Here is a 6,135-nt window from a genome sequence, read left to right on the forward strand (position 1 = left end):
TGTATATTTGTCAAAATGAAGGACATTTCAGCAAGTCTTCTGTTACTACGGACTTGCTAGACTCTCTAGAACTGCATTATCACCCCCATTACAGGCTCAAGTTGCATGCATGTGGCCCACACTCAGTAGAGCACAGAGGTGATAGAAGGAAATAGGCACGGTTTGGTGATGGGAAAATAGGAGGGAGTAGTAGGGAAGGAAGGGTCCCAAAGTAGTGCCACAGTAGTACCCTACATACACCCATAGGAGCCAACTGTTATGCATTATTGGGGGTGAAGCCGAGTGCACAAAACTCCACCCTGGACACCTACATGATAGTTGCTCAATATTGGGGGTGTTGAAAAACCCACAGCAGCCACAGAGTGTGCTCCTATGACACACCACTACTCAAAGAGAGCTTACAATGTAGTTAAGATGCACACACAGGACAAGTAAGAGGGAAGGTAAATGAGTATGGTAGGGATAGAGAGTAATGATACAGAGCAAGTGAGTAGGGGTAGGTAAGAAAGTCAGCACAGCATCATTAAGATGGTCGTTTATTCTACATATTAGCACACCCGCCTGAAACTCCCTCCCGCTTGTCGCTCACCCCACTCCCCACCTCCCACCTCCTGGCCCCAACTTGTATAACACAGTTTAGTGCAGCGGAACACATAAGCGCTGCTTCATAAAGAATGGTCAACCTACCTGAGTCCTCAGCCTGTGCAGAGGTGTCAAGGGACCCTATTCCATGGATGCCCTCCTGGGGTAAGAGGGAGTGGACCATCAGCTCCAGGGGGGTGAGGGGATGGGCACCAGCCTTGCGCCTCACATCCCTCCGGAGCTTGCGCCACTTGCGCTTGCAGTCCTCCACGTCCCTTGCACAATGGAAGACTGCATTGACGCTGTCACGGACCGCCTCCCACTCCCTCTGTTTCGTCGTTGCAGCCAGCCTCTGCCCTGTGGGAGCAAACAGATGTTGGTGGCGTTGCTGGATCTCCTGCACCAGTAGCTCTACCTCTCCATCCGTAAAATTACCCTTCCGGGTTGGGGGTTGACGTGGCGGCATTGTACCAATGGGGTTTTCGAAAATACAGAGTGGGTGTTTATATAGTCGCCAAGAACGTCCATTGAGACGGGGGAATAGGCGTGTCTGATATGGGCGTTTTTTTTTCAATTATACACATAATTCCTAAGAGTGCCCAGCTCAGATAGCGATTTGGAACACATGATTTCGATTATGGGTAGATAAGTATGGGCGTCCCCACCTGCCTTCCCTTTCTTGATTGCCATTTAAACCGGCATTTCCTGCGCTGGGACGTTTCCGGTTGTTCGTAACATGCGTTGACAGGGTTTTACCCTCACTTATAATAAGGTTTGCCAATGTATGCTTGGGTACACCTGTGTATTTGGGGAGGGGGGGGTTGTGATTAGTGCTGGCCCTCAGCCACCACGCCTTCGGTTTCCAGTCTTCCACATCCCGTGAGCCTCCCTTACTTTCTCCCATTCTCTCTGGCTGGTAGTAGCAGGCAGTCTGTGGGAGCGGAGAGCTTGATAGAATGGCACCAAAGGAAGCACCCATCTGTAAGGCTCATTTCACTGACGCTGAAATGGAGCTCATGGTCCAGGAGAAAGAAGCCCCAATACACAATGTTGCAACACACGGTCAAGGTAAGCTCAGTCTGCTCAGCCACCTCTTCTCTTTCTGCCCATAATCAAGGAGTGTCCCTTCACTGTATGTAGTCTGCAGTCAACTCTTAGCTCTCTTTTCATTAGGTTCCTTTTGCACTGGTTGGAGGCCATCACCGCTGTACTTTGTGGGGTTGCCAGGTCCTGAATGGTGTGGGCCAGCCGTTGGAGCTGCTGTATTGGTTGCTGGTAGGTTCCATCTTCCTTGTGTATGTGGTGAACCCCAGTCCCCATGTATGAAGTGGGCACCCATTCTCAAGGTCCATAGGAGGGGGAGGGGGAATAATATATGCAATGGATGTGTGTAACACATTATTGAACACCTTCCTCCTAAAATCCTCCCTAGTTAGGGAGCAAGAACATTTCTAACATTTGGTTGCCTGGGAAGTAGGCTGAAGGTGGCTACAGGTACTGCCTACTGAGCCCTTAAGACGTGGTGGTGAGGGAGAGGGTTCTGTGTTCAGGTCCAAACCCAAATTACCTGCAGGTGGCTACAGCCTGGTGGCTGATGTGGCCTAGTGGTTAGAGCACCAGCCTTGTTAATCACAAGGTTGCTGGTTCAATTCCCACTGCTGCTCCATGTGATCTAGGGCAAGTCACTTCAGTGGCAGTTGGCTCAGGGACAAACTTTGAGTCATCCTGTGACAGAGACACACCCAGAATACCTGAATATAACTCACCTTGAGCCACTACTAGAGGACGTGTGATGAAACCTCCAAATAAGGAGCACCATATTTATTTGTGCCCTTCTGTAACTGTTGTATTATATTGCTACTTTGATGAAGTAAAGTAAGCAGCAATCTAATGGGTTTCCAATTGTTATCCCTTTTCTCCTCAGCACTATATACCATTGCTGATGTATTGAATGTGAAAAGATATTGCCAGCTGTTTGTAGGTCCTTTGTGGGCCCACCACCAATGTGGCTTGTGGGTAAGGATGTGTGGCCATCAGAGAGCAAACATCGTCTATGTGCTACCTAGGGTGATGTACAAGTTTCTACTTGGCAGATCACAAGTGCTAGACAACAAATGTCTTATTGATGGCACTCTGTGTTGTGGGTCAGTATGGTGGAGGGGAGGGAGGGAGAGAGGCTGGCTGGCCATTTTTGGTCATGAACACTAATATCCATCCAGCCTCCCCGCCCCACCCCCACCCCTGCACATGTGGCCATGCAGGTTGGAATGAACAGGTGGCCTTCTGTATGGCCAACATTCTCAGACATACATCAACTTTCTCATTCACACTGCACATTTCATGCTATGAATATTGCTGCCTCCTTCCTCTCAACTCAACACCACCATTTGCTTATATGTAATGCACAAGGGAGAGAAACACACAGACATCCTGATAGTTAAAGTGTAACAAAAACATTTATTCCCCCCCCCCCCCACCCCAGCCCTACAAAACAACCCCCAACAATGCCCTCCTCCCCCCCACAACTCCCCACAACCCCAACAGTTCCTCCCCCCCCCACACACACAGAACCCCAACAATTCCCTCCCCCCCAACTCCCCACACCCCCAACAACCCCCCCCCCCCAATGTACGTCAAGGGCGGGCACGCCCTCTGAGTAAGGCCCTCTGTAGCAGGGCAATGAGCAGCCCCAGCAGTACCCTTAGTGGGCCCTGGAGCTGCTCATTGCCCTGCCGTAGGGCTCGGACCTCCTGCAGCAGCTAGTCCTGGCCATCTACCAGCTGCTGCTGGCCATCTACTAGCTGCTGCAGGAGGGCCATAATAGCACCTGCACCAAGTGCTGGAGCTGGGCCAGGGGATGGAGCTAGCCCAGGGGCTGCAGCAGGGCCAGGGGAAGGCCTTGGGGCAGGTGATGGAGGTCCTGCCTCAGGGGATGAGGGTGGCCGAGGGGAGGGAGAGGGCTGTGATGGTGGTAGAGGTGGGGAGGGGTCCTCCATATCCTCATCAATAATGAGGACCCCCTCCTCCGAGGCCGACTCCTCCTCCTCCTGCTGGGCCTCCTGTGCTGCCGCAGCCTCCTCCTGCTGGGCCTCCTGTGCTGCCGCAGCCTCCTCCTCCTCCTCCTCCTGCTCCTCCTCCTCCTCCTCCTCCAGGTCACCCTCCTGGCCTGGCTCCTCCTCCTCTTCCTGCAGGTGGTGGCCCTCCTCGTCCGCCTGCTCGTCTTGCTGGTGCTGGAGGCCTGTGTATGTAAAAGGAGTGTGATAGAGATCAGCACATGCAACATGGCTTGCATAGTGCAGTAGCTGGGTGGCCTGAGGCGGGGGATGGGCCAAGGTGTGGTGAGGCGTGGCCTATGCCCATGGGGAATGAGATGCATCAGATGACAGGACAAGGAACCCTGGAACCTCCTCTGACACACACCACACAGGACATGTTGGCATACCACACTCATTGCTGACCAACATGTTTGCATTGTGAGATGCATAATTTGTATGTGAGTGAGGCCATGACATCCACTAAAAGTAGGGCTTCAGGCAGGTCTACCAGGAACCACTATCCACCCACCCCAGAAAGGGGGATAGTAAAGGGAGGCATGTCATCTCATTCATCTCAGGGGGATGGTCGGTGGAAGTTGCAAGCACAGTAATGGGAGGGCACCTGCAACCTGTGTCCTTGCTGTGGGACAGATCTGTTATTACTTACTACTTGGCTATTTGCCACATGGAAATTGATATTGTACAGGACATTAGCATTACTCAATAAATACATAGACAAATCAGTACAGGTGTCCTGTATTGAAAACGTACGTCGAGCCCTGAGGTGCCGTCGCACTGCCCTGATGACATCGGGCCTCTCCCGGCGCATGCGGCGGAATCTCCTCCGCAGGGACTCGAGGTCCCTGTGTACTCCGAACCGTCTGTAAGATATAAGTTTGTAGAGCAGAAGTCAGGGGATGGTCCTTCTTGCCCTCTACACACAATCAAATAGCAGAGAGGGTCAACACTGTTGGGGGAGGGGGGAACCACTTCCATTGGTACTGATTCATAGGAGCCACCTTTTTTGATTATTGGAGGTGCTAGCCCCAGTGGAGATAAGCCCTCCCTGGACACATACAAGGAATTTAATGAATATTGGGGCTGCTGAAGCACCCACAGCAGCCTCCAAGTTGGCTCCTATGCAGATGATGGCATACAGGTGGCCATGAGGCCATTAAGTACCGTTGGTATGCATTATAATTAATGGTTGTTAAACTACTTTATATGTTCTCATGACCATGTTATCAAGTATGCAATATATTTATTTTTGTTACATGTTTCCACTATTCATGATGTATTGCAAGCCACATAGAGCCTGCAAAGAGGGGTGGGGAAATGTGGCCTACAAAAGCAACAAAGACTTATAGACGGAAATACATTATTGTAGGGATATGGGAATGGTTGTGGCTTCAAATACATACTTTTAATTACTGATTGTGCATGTACCCATATTACTCATTATCCTTGCATGCACACTCCAGTTACTGGTTACATAGATGATGGAGCTATTATATGTGTAGGTACAGGGGGGGAGGGGGACAAACACATACCTCTCAAGCCGCTCCCGGATGCGGGACCAGGCTCTCATGGCCTGGATCCTGGGGGGCAGGTGGTGGTGGCTAATGAAGAGCCTGTGCCGGTGCCTCATGCACAGCCGCACCAGCAGCAGGCTCTCCTGCTCACTATAATTTGGCTCACGTCGCATGTGCGCCATATTTCGGAGTGAGCAATAGGGGTTGGAAAACAAGCGCCTTATATGGACGCCCTTGCGTGACAGACGTCTTTTCGTGCACAGCTCCATATATGGATTCCCAACCCATATATGGGCCTCTCAGCACGTGGACGCCGTCGTTATCATAGACGTGCTTGACATGCATGAATGGTTGTTCTGCATGTGGGCCCTTCTTGCGTGCGGAACTTGCCTTATATAGATCATTATAAAGCACGCTACCCTTTTCCCATATACAAAATAATATAGGTGTATCTTCAGTAGGTACAGTGCATGCAGTTCCGGACATGCAGATAGGGCACATATGACGAATATTGGGTGGAGCAGCAGGATGTTCCTGTATTTGACGTGTATGAATGTCCCTCATATTTGCTGTACCTGGATGAGCGGAACAGCATGCACTGTACTTGCGGTACAAGTAATGTAAATTGTTATACACGCTTTCTGATTTGGTCGTTTTAACCAGCGATAATCGAACGTGTTAGGGCGCCCAATTTAGTCAAGCTTATGCGCTCCTCGTTTGATTGTTTTGCTACAGGGATAATCGATTATCGAAAAACGCCCATACTATTTTCCGATTATGCATGCCTATTTTTGGACGTTTTCGTAAGAACGTCCTAATTCGTACTTGGACGATCTTTCAATTATGCCCCTCCATGTATATGCTTACAGTTCTCAAAAGGGCCACCTTCATTTTAATTGTGCATGGGCTTCCTGAAAATAAGAAATCCAATGCAGAGGAAATAGGGATAAGCTCAAAGATTGTGCATATATACCAGTCTACAGTTG

This window comes from Microcaecilia unicolor, chromosome 6 (genome assembly GCF_901765095.1).
Source record: "Microcaecilia unicolor chromosome 6, aMicUni1.1, whole genome shotgun sequence".
In the NCBI taxonomy this organism is placed as follows: domain Eukaryota; kingdom Metazoa; phylum Chordata; class Amphibia; order Gymnophiona; family Siphonopidae; genus Microcaecilia; species Microcaecilia unicolor.